Source organism: Engystomops pustulosus, chromosome 6 (assembly GCF_040894005.1).
Source record: "Engystomops pustulosus chromosome 6, aEngPut4.maternal, whole genome shotgun sequence".
Lineage (NCBI taxonomy): Eukaryota > Metazoa > Chordata > Amphibia > Anura > Leptodactylidae > Engystomops > Engystomops pustulosus.
The window spans coordinates 183,739,490-183,758,078 of record NC_092416.1 but is presented as its reverse complement, the minus strand read 5'-3'; the positions used below and the strand labels follow the sequence as shown (position 1 = coordinate 183,758,078).

Below are 18,589 nucleotides of genomic sequence, written 5' to 3'. Positions count from 1 at the left end.
CTGTGGTCTTGGCGATATCTGAGGCAAATGGTTAGAGAGTGAGTCTCGTTACCGGCAAGGAGAGTAGTTGGTACGCGTAGAGTCGCACCAGACTTCCCATATACGATTAAACTTGCCTGGGCACTTTCAATACCATAAGGTAACATCTGATTGATATTAGACATCCATATCCTCGGCGTGTGCGTATTGGGGTCATACCATCGAAGAGCGATGCATTTTCTGCCCATAAATAATGATTCTTGTAAACATTTTCTGTGGTTGTGGAACCAGGTTTCTTTGGACAGTAGCCCTAGTTAACATATTTCAGGTGTATAAGGTATCTGTAGTGAACGGAAGAACGATTAGGTTGTTACCATTTCCCAAAAAAGAGCAATAGTAGGGCACACCAACTACATGCCCCGGAAGTCGCCTTCAAGGGAGCCACATCGCGAATCGGCTCTTTGTTGGGTGCACATCCCATTCTGTGTAATCGTATTGGGGTAAAATATGCCTGATGCACTATATAGAGTTGTGTCATCCTGTTGTTTGCTGATGGGTATACTTTAAGGTGGGAAGAAAGAATATCCTCATCAGTCTCATCTTGAACACTAGGGATGAGTTCTTTTCATTTACTTAGGGCATCTACCACCAAGGTAAAGGACTGTATGCATATGAGCCTAAGGGGAGTCATTTGCATACAGTCTTTGATCCTGGTGGATGAAAGACTTCAGTCCTTTAATGCCCGCAGTGGAGTATGGTCAACTCTTTGATATCAGATGTGTGTACACCATCGAGACCTGACCTCTTGGCCCTCGCCTTTTATATACAGTACACCTAGGAGTGGGTACTTAGATATAGATCAGCTATTAAATCACTTAAAGTGTCTGATGGATTTAGCTGCTTTCAATACCTGCAGCGCCATTCTATGTAGCGGCAGCATGGGGCACTGCTGGTGAGGGGAAACCTCTAGTATGGACCATAAGGACTGTAGTTGTAAATAGTGACATAAATGGTGCTCTGGATTAGGAGGTCAGTAGAAGTCTTGGAGAGCCATGCCAGCCTGGGTTTTGGGTCGTTGCAGGGTCTTTGGGCTGAGTTTGGACTTGGAGTTTCCCCATACAAATCTGCTTGTACAGGAGTGCAGTTCTTTAAAGAATTCTTTATGGATGAGAACTGCAAAGTGCTGGAGAAGATATAAGCACTTAGGGCGTATGATCATTTTAACTAGGTTTATTCTGCCTGTGGTTGAAAGTGGAAGAGACTTCTAAGCTTTAAATTTCATTCTGACGAATGTCAATGTTGAGTCAGTAATCTGCAACAATGAAGGTTGGAAGAGTTTAGATATAAGCATACCTAGGTAGTTAAAGGAAGTGACTGTCATGGGTGCCCTTGCGACCCATATCGCAGGTCACAGGCGAACCTGTGTAACTCTGTGTGCCCCAGTTGGGAATTTACCTTTCCCAGCTCCAGCACGTCCCCGTCTCTTAGGGCTCACGCTTGCCGGCTCTTTAAAATTAAAGCCGATAATTGGCGCTGCCTGGCTGACAGTTATGTTAAATGACCAGCCTCTTCCTGTGTTCCCTGACGGATCTTTGTGCCTCATAGCATTAGAGAAAGCTTTCCTGATGCCCCTGTGATTATTACAAATTCCCGTTGTGACCTCGATTCTGTTCCTGACCTCGCTTCTGTGCTGCCTGTCCTGACCTTCCGCTATGTCTCCGACTCTGATCCTGTGCTGCATGTCTCGACCTCCTGCCTGTCTCCGACCACGCTTCTGCCTAACGATTATGTATTTCGCCTTGGCCGCCACTGCAGACAAAGTTGCACCTGTGGAACGACCTAGTGGTACCACGCCGTGGCAAGCCCAACCCGCTTTGTGGCAGGCTCTGGTGAAAACCGCATGCCACTTAGACTCAGGTCCCAGGTGTCGGCTTACATCATAGTCGGATGATGAGGATCCACCACCACTGATCCGGCCATGGATCGCACCAAGGTTCCGCTACCTGAAATGGCTGACCTTATCACCATTGTGGTCCAGCAGTCGCAACAGATTGCCAAAGGACAGCAACTTGCACAACTCACCGCCACCTTCCAGCAATTGTTGGCTACCCAGCATCTGTATCCAGTCCTGTTTCTGTGGCAGCAACATCTACTGCTGAGCCCAGGCTATATCTATCCATGCCCTCCAAATATGATGGTGAGGCTGAGTTATGCAGGGGCTTTATTACTCTGTGCTCCCTACATATTGAGCTGATGCCTTCTCAGTTAGCCACAGAACCGGCTAAGGTGGCGTTTGTGATCAGCCTTCTTTCCGGGAAAACTCGTGGGCTACTCCCCTCTGGGACTGGAACGATCCAGTCATGGCTACTCTTACCACGTTCCTTGCTGAACTGCGGTCCGTTATGAGGAACCTGCCCGTGCGTCTTCTTCTGAGACTGCACTGTTGAACCTGTGTCAAGGGGACTCTTCTGTTGGAGACTACACAGTTCAGTTCCGTACTTTAGCCTCTGAGCTGGATTGGAATGAGGTGGCCTTGCTTGCGACTAAGGGGATTGTCTGGTCAGATCAAAGACGCCCTGTCTGCACGGGACCTTCCATCTAAGCTGAGTGATCTAATCTCTCTGGCCACTCAGCTAAACATCCTGTTTACTGAGCGCTCTGAAGAGCAACACGTCTGGAACAACCGCAAGTCAGGACCTGTGGTCTGCCCCGTCTGGCTCCAGTCTTCCAAAGACAACCTCGGCTGTCTTCCGTGTCTATTGCAAGAGAGCCAATGCAGGTGGATAGAACTTGTCTGACCTCTCAAAAGTGTACCAGACAAAGACAGGAGAACCTCTGCCTCTATTGTGCCAGCCCGGAGCACTTTTGTACGTCTTGTCTAGTCCGTCCACAGCATTCGGGAAACACCTGCATCTAGGGTTCTCGGGAGAAGCATCCCTAGGTGAGAGCAAAGCGTCTCCTCGTCTGAATGTCCCTGCTCTTCGCAGTTTTGGAACAGGCAACCCACTTCAAGTCTCAGCCTTCCTGGATTCTGACTCTGCCTCGGTCTCCCAGCATCTGTACTGTTGCTCTAGTGTATTACATCTAACTGCTAGTTCTGACACCTTGCGATTGGATTCCCAATTAATGAAAGTGATTGTGGATTGAAGGCAGCCCCATAGGAAGCCTTTAAGGACCTCCCACTGAAGCCCCTCTAGCTGTGCACCTCGAAGAGCCTCTAAAAAGCCTATCGATTGTGTTGGAGTCCATTTTGTGGGCCAGTGAAGCCAAGCCAGAAGGCTTGATTCTGGCTTTGTGACTGAGAAAGGATAGCATAACTATATTCATTACAGAAAAAATGAAACAAGACTTATTAAAAATACATTAGGTCAGTTTTGTAGTTGAAACCTGAAGGATTAAAAGTCATGTGTTCTATGACGTAGGCAAAATCTACACGCATGCGCTAGAGTTATTTAGCATTGTTACGAAACGTTATGCTATGAATAAGGGCCATATGGCCTGAAGTGCGTAAGCTCTGTTTTCTTTTTTCTTTGTCATGCCCAAAAAGTTTTTAATGGACTAGTTTTTAAAGATTTATTTTCCACGGGCATCACCATTTATGATGCTGGATCAACCATTTGTCCATATATTTAGCAGGAGAAGGCCTGTGTTGAAGGGAATTTGGTCTCTAGTAGTCAATCCACACCATTTCTACCAGAAATCACCCTAAATTAGTAAGTTGTGGGCTGGCCTGTTGGTTCCTTCCCAAACATTGTGTGTCAAGCTGTGGTTTGTGTACGAAGTTCAGATCCCCCATGCAGATAGTTGTGGCATGTGGATAGGTGCCTATAAAGAGTGCAGCTTTATGTAAGACACCTCTAGGCGGGGGGGAGATTATAAATGCCTAATATGTCTCCCATCATACAGCCCTATGAACTAGCGAGGAAACCCCTCTGGGCGCCGATGTGTACCATGAGTGTTTCCCCCACTGAATCCACGGTTATTGTAGCTCCAGTTCTCTCGCATAGCAGATGGCTTTCCTGCTCAGTCCGACTCAGTCCACAAGCACTCTGAACAGTGTCCTTCATTGTTGTGAGCATCAATGTCGTGGTAAAGATCTGCGCTGAGTGCGCATCCATTCCTCCACTGCTTTATCCCCATCCACCACTCGCAGGCGGGCAGGCTATAGCACCAAATAGGGGATGTGTTTCTTCAACAGTCTCCTCTTAATGTCAAGGAAAGTGGCAATTCCATTAAAAAATCAGGGAAAAAGGAGACCTTGGTATTGTCCACTCGTATCTCCTGCACACCTCTGGCCAATTGAATTTTGTCCCAGTCTCTGCTATTCGGGAACCTGGCTAGCAGTGGCCGTGGACGATCTCCAGGCTGTGGTGGACCCTATGTGCCCTTTCAACAGAGAAGGTAGATGAACACTCAGCATTGGTAAAAAGGCTTTTCAGAAAGTGCTCAACAAATGCTTCTGGGGAGCGTCTTTCTACGAACCTTATATCATGGCGTTGCAAACAGTTCTGTAGACCATCCGCTTTTTGCCCAAATTGTCTGGCAGCGGTGTTGAGATTTGTATTGACTCTAGGCATCTGAGCAGTGTTGTCTTCTACCTATGAAATTCAGTCCTCAGTGTTGCACCCTTTCATTTCGATTCTGTAAATATTGACGCAGGAGGCTTTCATTTACCATGACTTCATCTAGCTTCCTGTCATCACATCCCGCAAAAAATCCCTTACACAGCTCTGGGCACCCAAGTATGAAAAAGTTATTAGGGTCACAATATGGCAAAATGAGGGCATTTTAACATCTTTATAAATTTAGAATCCAAATAATCGCACAAAACCAAAGAATAAAGTGGAGGAGTCATTTTAAGCCGACAACACAAAGCCCACAAGAAATGGCGCAGAAGCATTTTCCCCTCAAGTTCACTGCATTTGGATTCTTTTCCCACTTCCCACTACACGGCATGGGAAATTACATACTGCTAATAGGAAGCAAAATTCTTTGTAGAAAAAACAAGCCCTTATAAAGCTCTGGACAGATAAAAATAAAAGTTTATGGCTTTTTATAGAAGGGAAGCAAAAAGCGAAATCATCGCAAAAATCGAAAAAGGGCATCGGCAGGAAGGGGTTAAGGGAGACGTCTTTCTTGTGCACATAGAAGCAGCCATTGGCCACTTATGTGATAAATAGGGAATTAACCCTTTAATGACACGTCACACAATAGCATGTCACGGGTCGGCTTCGGGTGCATGGAAAGGGATCACAGGGTAAGCCCTCTCCATAGCTGGTAAGTCTTTGCTTCAACCACCGATTGCGGGTGTTATCCCATACAACGCTGCCGGCAAAGCTGCCGCTGGCTTCAAATAAATGGCGGCACATGGGATGTCTTGTTTTAACTCATCAATTACAATGTGCGATTCACATATTGTAATGAATGAGGAGGAAAGTCTCCATATACTGCCATATAGTACTATAGCAGTATATGGTAGGATCAATCAGACAACCTAGGGTTAAAGTACCCTAGGGGGCATGAAAAATAGTTTAAAAAATTATATTAAAAGAAACTAAAAGTTCAAATCACCCCCCTTTCCCTAGAACTGATATAAATATAAATAAACAGTAAAAATCATAAACACATTAGGTATCGCCACTTCCGAAAATGTCCGATCTATCAAAATATAACAACGTTTTTTCGCTGCGTTTAACCCCGTAACACAAAATAGTGCTCAAGGTCAAAAATGCCACTTTTTTGCCATTTTTAAAAATATTACATAGTCAATAAAAAGTGATCAAAATATTGTACAGTCCTAAAAATGGTAGCATTGAAAACGTCATCAAAAGTCGCAAAAAATGACACCACCCACAGCTCCGTACACTGATGTATGAAAAAGTTATTAGAGCCATAAAATGGAAAAATAAAAAAAAATGTTTGAACAGGAGGTTTTAATTTTTGTAAATGTATGAAAATATTATAAAACCTATACAAATTTAGTATCCAGTACATGGCGTTGAATATTCCATACCGTCACTATGAAGTGCAATATGTTATACAGAAAACAAGTCCCCACACAGCTCTGTACATGGAAAATAAAAGTTATAGATTTTTGATGGTGGGGAGTGAAAAATACAAATGAAAAAACAAAAAAGGGCCAGGTCTTCAAAGGGTTAAAAAGACAACACAAACAAACCGCAATACTGGAGTCTTATGTCTTCTGCTGGTTATTACACATGCCCCTAGCAACGCTTCCTGGTGCCTGACCCCTCCCACACATGTGACTAATCACATGGTCATGACATCATCACAGGTCCTATAGCTTCTCCAGAGCCTGACTCCTCCCACACATGGGGCTGATCACATGACTATGACATCATCACAGGTCCTGTCACATATATCTGGAGCTCTGCAGGTGGAGGTAGGTGTGCATAGCTCTCAACCGTCCCAATTTTGACGGGAAAGTCCAGTTTTTCTTACCTCTGCTCCGGGTTACAGGCAGCTATGAGATTGTCACGGATTTTCCCCCCAGGTCCCGCATAGTAAATACTTTGAAAGCCAGAACTGATAGTACAGAATGGTTTGTACAGACATTGGGCAGGGAATCCTTTTCAGAGAAGTGTCGGCTTAGCGGAGAGCAGGGACCACGTCATCAGGCTCAGATCAGCATCTGTCCATATATGGTCTCCAGGGCTTCCCCAGACACAAGCTCTTTATTTAATTAAATAAAGTTTTGGCCAGGCTGAGATTCGGACCTGGGACCCTCTGCACTAGAGACAGGAGCCTTAACTAACTGAGCTATAAGCCCAGTGATACTTATCTGAGGATTTCTGGTAACTAAGAAGTGTTATCTGCCACTGTTACACTGTGACACAGACTTAATCCAATATATAGAGAGGGATCTCAGAGATTATTATTGTAATTATTGAGACTATTATTATTATTATTATTATAAATTTTATAATTTTTATTATTATGGAGACAATTATTAATAATAGTAAAAATAATAATCATCTCAATAATAATAATCTCCATAATAATAATAATAGTCGCAATAATTACAATAATCTCTGAGAAGATCCCTCCCTTTATACCAAGGCATTAACCCCTTAAGGACGCAGGGTTTTTTCGCTCATTTCTCGCTCTCCACCTTAAAAAATCCATAACTTTTTCATTTTTACCTGTACAGACCTGTGTGAGGGCTTATTTTGTCCGTAACAAATTTTACTTTCCCGTAATGTTATTTATTTTAACATGCCGTGTACTGCGAAGCTAAAAAAAAATTCCAAATGTGGAAAAAATTTTTTAAAAAACGCACGTGCGTCACGTTCTTGTGGGCTCAGTTTTTACGACTTTGACTGTGCACTCAAAATAACACCTCAGCTTTATTCTTTGGTTCTGTGCGATCGCGGTGATACCAAATTTATACAGGTTTTATTGTGTTTTAATACATTTTAAAAAATTAAACGAATGTGTACAAAAAAGAAAAAAAATTTTTTGCCATCTTCTGAAGCTAATAACTTTTTCATACTTTAGCACACGGAGATGTGTGAGGGGTCATTTTTTGCGAAATGAGCCGACATTTTAATTGCTACCATTTTGAGGTCTGTGCGACATATTGATCATTTTTTATTCCATTTTTTATGTGATGTAAAAAGGTGTAAAAGTCGCATTTCGGACATTTGGGCGCCATTTCCCGTCTCAGAGGTCACCGCCGGCCGTAACCGCTTTTATATTTTGATAGATCGGGCGTTTTGGGACGCGGCGATACCTAATGTGTCTGTGATTTTTACTGTTTATTATGTTTTATATCAGTTCTAGCGAAAGGGGGGTGATTTGAATTTTTAATATTTTATTATTTTTTTTTCTTTTTTTTCACTATTTTTTAGACCATCTAGGGTACATTAACCCTAGATGGTCAGATCGTTCCTACCATATACTGCAATACTTCTGTATTGCAATATATGGCATTTTTGCAGCTCATTCATTACAATGAGCCACTGGCTCATTGTAACGAATCTGCAGAAGCCAGATAGCTTTGGGTCAAACGAAGACCCGAGGCTACCATGGCAACTGATCACCGCCCCCCCCCTGATGACGTTCGGGGGCGCGGCGATCAGAATAAAGATGGCGGCGCCCGCGCGCCGCCGTCTTTTAAATGCCGCCGGCGACTTTGCCGGCGGCAACGGACGGGTTAGCGCCTCCCCTCCCACCCCAGGATAGAAATAGGGCCTCCCCTCCCACCCCAGGATAGAAATAGGGCCTCCCCTCCCACCCCAGGATAGAAATAGGGCCTCCCCTCCCACCCCAGGATAGAAATAGGGCCTCCTCTCCCACCCCAGGATAGAAATAGGGCCTCCTCTCCCACCCCAGGATAGAAATAGGGCCTCCTCTCCCACCCCAGGATAGAAATAGGGCCTCCTCTCCCACCCCAGGATAGAAATAGGGCCTCCTCTCCCACCCCAGGATAGAAATAGGGCCTCCTCTCCCACCCCAGGATAGAAATAGGGCCTCCTCTCCCACCCCAGGATAGAAATAGGGCCTCCTCTCCCACCCCAGGATAGAAATAGGGCCTCCTCTCCCACCCCAGGATAGAAATAGGGCCTCCTCTCCCACCCCAGGATAGAAATGGGGCCTCCTCTCCCACCCCAGGATAGAAATGGGGCCTCCTCTCCCACCCCAGGATAGAAATAGGGCCTCCTCTCCCACCCCAGGATAGAAATAGGGCCTCCTCTCCCACCCCAGGATAGAAATAGGGCCTTCCCTCCCACCCCAGGATAGAAATAGGGCCTCCCATCCCAGAATAGAAATAGGGCCTCCCCTCTTACCCCAGGATAGAAATAGGGCCTCCCCTCTTACCCCAGGATAGAAATAGGGCCTCCCCTCTTACCCCAGGATAGAAATAGGGCCTCCTCTCCCACCCCAGGATAGAAATAGGGCCTCCCCTCTTACCCCAGGATAGAAACAGGGCCTCCCCTCCCACCCCAGGGCCTTACAATCTGCAGCAGCCGCTGGAAGGCGGTGCTGGCGAGGATGTGGTGAAGTCACCGCCGGAACACAAGAGCAGGCATCGGGCGCCGGGACATCTATAGTAAACATGTCATCATGATATAAATTGCTGTTAGTACTACCGGCTGGAAGAGTAAAATCTAAGAACGCTTACGAATATGAAAAATATTTGTGAGCTATATAAGTTAAGTCGTCTTATTCTGCCAGGTGTACACCACCAAATGTTAGCTTCATCTTTTTAATATAGGAAAGGGGAATAGTAGAGGGGACAAGATAGCAGATGAAATATAGCTTTGATTATTGATTAAAATTTAGTACAAATTTTATAAAATATGTATAAAACCTATATGGCAAGGACTGGAGGAGATGAGCTCCTGCATGATAACTCCTTGCATATTTGTAAGCAGTAACGTGCCTCACAACCTCACAACCTAGCCCTGATACTGATGCATTGATATTTAGATCAAACTTGACAAAGGTCATAATAGACGTCGGACCTTTTCTGATCTGCATGACAAATACAGGCAGTACTTAAGTTTAATTTGTATGTAAGTCGGAACTGTATATTGTAACCCCAGCCAATTATTTTGGTCTCTTTGACAATGGGATTTTTAAAACTTTTGGGTTGTCATAAGATTTATTGTTAATTCTGGTTCTTAATTGTAAACACCTTTGATAACTGTTCCAACTGATCATTGTAGCCTGGGGCTAAAGTAGCATAAACAACCAACATCCAGAGTGCCGTCTGTAAGTCGGGGACCACCTGTAATGTGATTTTTTTTTTCATAATTTGGTGAAGGCAAATTCGTGTTATTATGTTACAGGTGAATAATGCTAGAAATTAAGTGAAATCTACACTGGTGTGTGTCGCAATAACCTACTCGTGCACCACCCAACCTCCGTTCGATGTACCACATTAGAGGAGAGTCCCAGCATCATAAATCAGTATCTGTAAGTTAATATTAAATATTAATACTAATATTAATAATTAATACATTTTGTGCACACGTCATTTTTTAGCACACAAACTAATTTTCATTTTACCACGCCCACATTCTTCAAAACCACACCCCCTATCACAAGGCCAAACCCCCTTTGTTCGATGAGTCCGAAAATGGCCAAAACATGGTCTAAAAGTCTTCATAAATGTGTCAGAAGGCATTTTAGATCATTTTTTGCACAAGTCTGTCATTTTCAGGCGTAAAAGCAACAATGAATTTCAAAGAAAGGAGTTCTTCATAGGATTGGAACAAGCCAGGTACAGAGCATCAGTGGCCAGAAAAATGGTTGGTGTGAATTGCACAATGATATACCTGACATGTTCTGCTGTAACATGGCTGCCTGGAGCTGTTGTATCTCTCCTATACACACACATACAGGCTGCAGGGGGAGTGGCCAACACCAGGATGCACATGGAGGAGCCATTACACCATTATACCTCACACCATTACACAGGCTGTCAGTCAAGCACTAGGGGTGTGGCTGTGCTTCCCACTCATGAATAAGCTGGACAGCTTGAATATGCTAATGACTCATTGGACATTTCACAGGTCATTTGCATACAGCTTCAGGACCTCATTGCTTAAGTTTACAGGCATGTAGAGGGACAATGAAGGGATAGAGGCAATGCTTTCTAATGGCAGTTCATGAAAATATATTTAGTTTAGCGGGTTAATTTGCCTGACGGGTTCTCTTTAAAGGAGACCCTTCCAATGCCCCAACCACAGTGAAGGATATAGTGTCCGCTCCAGAGTTTCTCTTGAGTTCCCTGGACAGTCCTTCAATCTTTTCAAGTGCATGGGTAATGGATCCATAGGGGGCGATGTCATCCGGGATGTACATGCAACAAGCCACTCCCACCATGTTACAGACTCCTCCCTTCTCAGCAAGGGTCATGTCCAAAGCCATGCAGTTCTGGGAAGCATCTCGGATATAATTCACAAATCTCTGTTGATTACAATAAAAAACTGTTAACCCAATCAATATTTATATCATAGCTATTTGGGAAATAATGGACTCTAGACCTGCCCATATCTGATTGTGGGCCTTAAACTCATCTGGGACCGCCCTTGGTACTCCCACTGTATCTATATAAACGTTGTCATCTAGGTGCTTCTCTCTCAGACCTTCAGAATCCTTTGGGATTCTCTACCTTTTCTTTATGTGTTTAATCAAACTTAACTTTGGGGATCACGAGGAAGGAATGCACAAATGTTATCACAGTACACTCACCTTCCCAGCCTCTAGGCCTGACCTGACTCTTCTATCCCCACAAATCCTGTACACATCAGACATTGCTAATACAGGGTTACCTGTAGAGAAGGTCATTGTCTTGTTGCACCAACCGTAGGTAAAATCTCCTACCCTGGGCGCATCCTGGTCAGCCCTACAGACACAGTGATAGTCATGGTTGGGGTGTCCCTGAGCATACAATCAGTCGGAAGAGACCAGCTAGCAAGAAGAATAAGTAAGTTTGCTTCCCTCTAGCTTCACAGGCGTGGAACTGGTCAGCAGGACTTGGAAAGGACTGTCGTTGCGAGGCTCCAGACTCTCTCTCTGGTGTGTCTCCTTACCACCACGTAGTCTCCAGGCTTCAGGGTATGTCTGCATCTGTCCAGTGAAGTGGGTTCTGCGATCCGACTCTATGGTCTCCGTAGACCAAGCCTGCAGAAAAATCTCATTCTCCAACTTCTTGGCTGCAGCTCTGGCAGTAGCCTTGGTTGTGGGAAAAGCTTCTGGCCACCCTGGAAAGAGATCAGTGCACACAAGCATATATTCCTAAGTGACACTTTTTGGTAGCTGGATAAAATCCATCTGCAGTCTTTGGAAGGGATACAGCGGCATAAATAGGGCATACTGTATTCTTTAATCCAAGCAGAATCCTTGAGCCTTTTTAGGCTGTCAGCTAAAACATCGGACACAGCATTGACCCCCCACCTTTTTCCAAGGCTACACACAGGCACAGCATTCCAATCTAAGCAGCCCAGATTTGGAGCCCCCCGTCAATCTCCCTCGTTTACGCTACAAACTCCAAAAAGCAGGTGCCAGAGACATTGCAACACTTTTTATAGTAATTTTTCTCTAATGATCAGGATCAAATAAGTTTTAACTGGACCAACCAACCTCCCACTCCAAGAACTATCTTAGCAGAAATCTGGAATTGGGTGAAATTACCTGGTACTGGCTCTTATTCCAGACATCTGTCAAGAATCTCCCAACAGTGCTCTGCTGCTAAACTACAACAAAAACCAGGTGTTTTCTACAACTATTATCCTCAACCAGCCTTTATGGCTGCCAACAGAGTAGAGTCATAGGCAATTAACTTCAGGGAATTGAAGGGAATATAACCTGTCCTAAGATGGCTGCCTCTGAAGGAGGGCGTGTCATCTCTAACCAGAGGTGGGGTCTAACAGGGTGCTGGTCTGGATACTAGACGCCATCTTTTCCTCCCAAAGAAAATATAATAAAATCTCTTTTTCTCAAATTATCTCCACATCAAAAACTTTGAAATGTCCCTTATTGCCCGTCCTCTTTCTTCAATGGGCACTCTGAAGGATTCCTGTCACTCTGTCACTCAATGCTACCAGCCCTTATGTTTCATTATAATAACTTTGCACTTTTCCATCAGTCCTACTTAACTCAACAACCAGCTGTCCACTTGCATCTAGCCAACTTTCCTTTCCCTACACTAAACTATCGCTAGCGCACCAGTGGTTCCCTCCAGAAGGACGTTATTTCTCTTCTGAGACTGCAGCATAATTTATCCCGAGACCCTCACCAGCATAAGAGCTGACCTTCCAACTCGCCAATCACCTGTTACAGAGACTTAGCTCACTGCGTGTCAGTTAGAGTCTTATGAGAAGGCCCCCCTTAATTATCTCAATCCTGTCCGAATTGCTTGTCAAAATCCCTGACAAAATCCCTGACACCCAGGCTATTTCCTGGCGGCCTATAACAGAATCCCAGACACTTGTCCCATGTCTGCTTTTCCCTGCGGTCTCGCTACATTTCACTCAGTATCCTGTCTGACCTTTAAACGTCCTTCCCCTCCCTTTCTGTTCTGGCTCAGCAAGCGCGTACACACAGCCAAGGCACTTTCAATCTCACACAGAGCTGTCTAACAATTCAGACCCCAGCGCAGGACACCAGGTGGCTATATATATTTTACCCTCCAAACCCGGCTGTCCACAACCACAGTGTCACCACCCCTCGAGTCACAGGCAAGCAACAGGTTAACATATGTAATCTGAAACTTACCGTGATTGTTGGTTGATCAGTCCAGGTCAGGGAGCGGTGATCCCCAGGCTGTAGGCGGTGCCGGAACGAGGGGGCATCCTGGTCCTGCTTCACGGGGTCTCAGCAGTGCCTCCAACTGTTAGGGTAGGATATCCTCTTGTAGTGTGCGTTTGCTGTGTGTTTCCAATCAAATCAGTTAAAAGCATGTGTGCAAGTTGTAAGGAATTATCTCCAAAGTTAAGAAAAAGACCTGCAATAACTTTTTTGGAGTGGTCGGGACCTATATTCAAAATTGTATTTTCAAATTGCTTTCATTTCTGCAAGAAAAGAAGGTCCTTGGACCAGTATTTTAAAAATTAACTTTTATTATTCCTTGTTAATATGAACAAATTAATGTTTGTATTGGTTACTTGTTCACAACTCAGTTCAGCCCCGATACCCCCTGAGGACGCCATAAATATGGCGAAACATGTCGGGGGGGCTGTATGAGCGTTTACATTTTTAATAGTGGTGAAAAGAAGTAGGGCAAATCTAGTGCAGCAGTGCGTCGAACTGCAGCGATATACTGCAACTAGGGACCAAATCAAGGAGAGAGCACGTAGGGATTTCCTAGGATAGTGGAGTAGCGAATGAATAGCGGAAACCAGTGCAGTGAGTGCTGTGGTGTAGGAGCGGACCTAAGGAGCTATCCTTGCAGTAGACCTTATCACCCCTTCGGGGGGACATCCATACACCCTAATCAATGAATAAACTCCTTGAGAGATGCACTAGTGTGAACCTAAACCTACTCCCATAAGCATCTGAATTCCTATCTCCTAATCCTATTAGAATACAGCACCTACTCCCACCAGGCCACGTTTTTAATTCACCTTTATGTTGGCTAGCACACGATTTCTGAACAAATAACCAATACAAACATTAATTTGTTCATGTTAACAAGGAATAATAAAAGTTAATTTTTAAAATACTGGTCCAAGGACCTTCTTTTCTTGCAGAAATGCAAGCAATTTGAAAATACAGTTGTAAGGAATGATTCAGACAACTGTTGATTCAAGTCTCACTCATGCTACCATTGCCCTGGGAAAATCAGCACTGCGCAAGTTTTATTTGTTCTATCAGTCTATATAGAAAAGCAGGAAAAAAGTAGAAAAGGAGGAGCATACAAAGCATAACATATCTTTTTGATTGGAGAGTTTTCCTGCTGTCTCAAGTTCACGACACGCCCAAATTCCTTAGCCTCGAAGTTTTAGTTGAGGTCCACGATGCCAGCGCCATCTTAAAATGTATTCTCTGTTACAGTTCTTTTACAAAAATAAGCAAGTAGAAATGACAGGATTTGATCTATCGGCTAGGTTTACCTTAACATTAGAACAGCCAGGTCACAGTCCAGACCTGTATCCAATCGAGAATCTGTGTAAAGCAGTGAAAACTACTGTTCACAAACGCTTCATCCAACCTCCCTCAGCTCCAGCTGTTTTCCAAGGAAGAACGGGAAGAATTTTAGTCTCTCGATGTGCAAAACTGACCTGATACCCAAAGGGGCACATTTACTTACCCGGTCCATACGCGTTCCAGCGGCGGCTTCACCAACGAGCGTTCGGGTCTTCTGGCGATTCATGAAGGTCCTGCGCACGATGTCCACCAGGTGTCGCTGCTGCGCCGAGGTCCGCCGAGTTGCGTCGGAGTTCACTGATCTCTTCCTGGTGCATGGCGCGTGCGACCAATTTTTTTTTTATAAATGCGGCGGTTTTTCCAAATCCGTCGGGTTTTCGTTCGACCACGCCCCCCGATTTCCGTCGGGTGCATGCCAGCGCCGATGCGCCACAATCCGATTGCGTGCGCCAAAATCCCGGGGCAATTCAGGGAAAATCGGCGCAAATCGGAAATATTCGGGTAACATGTCGGGAAAACGCGAATCGAGCCCTTAGTAAATGACCCCCAGTGTGTCGGCAGCTGTAATTACAGCAAAAGGTGTTAACTTAAAGAGAACCCGTCAGGCAAAATAACCCCCATAACTAAATATATTTTCATAAACTGCCATTAGAAAGCATTGCCTCTATCCCTTCATTGTCCCTCTACATGCCTGTACAGCTAAGCAATGAGGTCCTAAAGCTGTATGCAAATGACCTGTGAAATGTCCAATGAAGCATTAGCATATTCAAGCTGTCTGGCTTATTCATGAGTGGGAGGTACAGCCACCCCCCCAGTGCATGACTGACAGCCTGTATAATGATGTGAGGCTGTATAATGATGTGCTTCCTGGTGCTGGCGCCCCCTGCATCCTGTGTGTGTATAGGACAGATACAACAGCTCCAGGCAGCCATGTTGTAGCAGAACATGTTGGGTACTTGTGTAGCTGATGTCTGTGTCTCACATGTGTATTAGGAGGGAGAGCATGTCAGCAGATAAAGCACAGACACTAGCAATGCTTTACTATACATTACACACAGACATGAGCAGGAGGGGAGGGGTAACAGGTGTGATATCACTGCCTTTGACCATGTGACCAGCCGCATTTACATAATACAGAAAAGATGATTTTATAATGATTAATGTATGAATTGACTAGATAAAGGCTGGGATGGGATCCTTGTGAGCTGCTCCAAAAGGTAGTAGTGACAGGACAAGTGACACAGACCTGATGACAGGTGTCCTTTAAGGGGCAACTTAAGCCGAATAATATTTAATGTCCCATTTTTCAGTTTATTTTTTACAAAAGTTAAAAATTTCATTCCACTTCACAATTGTGTCCCACTTGTTGTTGATTCTTCATAAAAAAAGTTGAAGGTGACCGAATACTTTCACAAGGCTCTGTATGTTTTTACTTTTCCTTATCTTTGTTTTATTCAGGATCAGACAATGGAGAGAGACACGAGGGTGGAGAGAATCTTCCAGCTCACCCTAGAGATTCTCTTCTATATTACTGGAGAGGTGAGAGATTGTGATGAGGTCACATGACATCATTATCTATGGGAATAACAGATGATAGGACTGGAGAGGTGAGAGATTCTGGAAATGTATGGAGGGAGATTTATCAATGTGTCTCTCCATGACCAGGATTACACAGTAGTGAAGAAGACCTCTAGTGGGCGCTGTCAGGCCCCTGTGTATGAAGGACGGGGGAGAACCCTGAGCCCAATCCCGGCTCCTCCACCTCACCCCCTGATACATGATGACATCAATGAGCAGAAGATCCTAGAAGTCACCCACAAGATGATGGAGCTGCTGACTGGAGAGGTGACACTGCTGGGACATTATACAGTAACGCTATGAAGGGATCTGGGTGATGACGGGATCATTGTGTGTGTCAGGTTCCTATAAGGTGTCAGGATGTGGCTGTCTATTTCTCCATGGAGGAGTGGGAGTATTTAGAAGGACACAAAGATGTGTACAAGGACGTCATGATGGAGGACCACCAGCCCCTCACATCAGCAGGTAATAGACAGGACTAAATCCACACGTCCTTTCATTATCTGTATGGAAAGAAGGAATTCAGTCTCTGGATGTTTCCTACAGGTAGATCCAGTAAGAGAACATCACCGGAGAGATGTCCCAGTCCTCTTCTTCTACCACAGGATTGTTCAGAGGAGAAATATGTCCCACAGAATCATCAGGTAGATGGAGATAAGACTTCATGGAATTTTCTCTGATCTGAGGAGGTTTATTATATCCAAGAAAGTCAGTCGTGTAGTGATTTGCCGTTGCAGGGGGTGTGACCATGACCGGGCACGTCGAAAGGGAAGGGCCTGTGCTGTCGTTGTTTCATCCACGCCCCCATCCCTCCTTTCACGATTATGCTGGCTGCTGGCTATAGCTGCGATTAAAATCTGTGCATCCGGTCTGGCTTCCTATTAGTGCATTTGGCTGTATCGGCTGTCTTTCGATAACGCCAAAAGCTGAGGCAGAGCAGTAAGTGATGCACATCACTTCCTGCTCTGTTTACATTCCCGGCTCCGGCGTGTTCCTTGCGCAGCAGACAAAGGCTTACTCTCCGCGGGAGGAACTGGGAAAAGGTGAGGTATCTTTTTTTTTTTCTCCCACGCCACCACCAGTGTTAGCTTGCAAATGGGATAAAAACTGGCAAAATGAGCAATAAAGAAATGGGCAACAATATAAGGGGACTTAGAAAAGTTCTCTTGGAGCCCAAGTGCCCTTTTGGTGGCACTTAAAAAAAGAAGGGGCAAAAAATGTGAACTATGCTAAAAAGGGTTTCATACTATGAACGGAAGCCTTGCCACCAATGCCCTTTTATGATTTTTGTGTTTCCATATTTTGCTTGCCTCCTCTAAAGATTCATGTTTTTCAGTGTACAGAGCTGTATGAGGCTTGTTTTCTGCAAAAAAAATTGATGGGGTTTATATTTATACTCCATGTCAAGTACTGGGAAGTAGTAAAAAAATTGTAAATGTTGTGAAATTGACAAAAAAAACTCTTTTTGCATTTTTGTTGTCGGCTCTGCTTTTATGGCTTGCCATGTGCGTTCCAAATGACACCTCCCTTTTATTCTCTGGGTTGTTACGATCACAGGTATACAAAACTGTGCTGAAAATCCGAATTTGGCTTGTACTCGAGTCTATAAATAAAATACTGTGTACTTACCTTTCCGACGACCCCTGCAGGTACTCTTCTGTCTTCAGCCCCAGCTGCTCCTCCGTCTTACAGTCCCCGCACGCTGTGTGGCGCTGCCATCGGCACAAAGTATGTCAGCAGGTGGCTGACGACAAGGTGTGTGATGGGACTGTGTGGGGAGCCGGAGCTGAAGACAGAAGAGGACCTGCAGGGGGCGTCGATAAGGTAAGTACAGTCTTTGTGATATTATTAGGCTGGGCAGGGGGCTGCTGGCTATATACTAAGAGGGCAGGCACTGGCTATATACTGGGGTCAGGCACTGGCTTTATACTGGGGGTCAGGCACTGGCTATTTACAAGGGGGCTGGTGGCTATGTACTGGGGGTTAGGGGGCTACTGGCTTTATACTAGGGGGCAGAGGCTGGTTATATACTGGCGGGAATGTGCTTGCTGGCTATATACTGGGGTGGATGTGACCAATCCATTTCCTACCCTAGGTCAATAGGTTTTCCCAGTTTTTTTGTGGTAAAATAAGGTGCCTGCTTATAATCGTGTCGTCATATACTCAAGTATATATGGTAGGTTTTTTTCCCCTTAAAATACATTTTAATACCTTAAAATTTGATGCATGGGCATATACACTCACTGGCCACTTTATTAGGTACACCTGTCCAACTGCTCGTTAACACTTAATTTCTAATCAGCCAATCACATGGCGGCAACTCAGACAATCTCCAAGCATCAGTATGGGGAAGAAAGGTGATTTGTGGCCTTTGAACGTGGCATGGTTGTTGGTGCCAGAAGGGCTGGTCTGA

At 44.8% G+C, this 18,589-nt stretch overlaps 1 long non-coding RNA gene across 1 annotated transcript; it reads left to right on the top strand.

Moving 5' to 3' along the window:
* The first annotated feature begins 6,283 nt into the window (after positions 1–6,283).
* LOC140065450 (uncharacterized) lies at positions 6,284–16,544 on the top strand. Its single transcript, XR_011847916.1, has 3 exons — positions 6,284–6,382; positions 9,795–9,921; positions 16,057–16,544. It is a non-coding gene; the product is annotated as an uncharacterized lncRNA (long non-coding RNA).
* Positions 16,545–18,589: the final 2,045 nt, after the last annotated feature.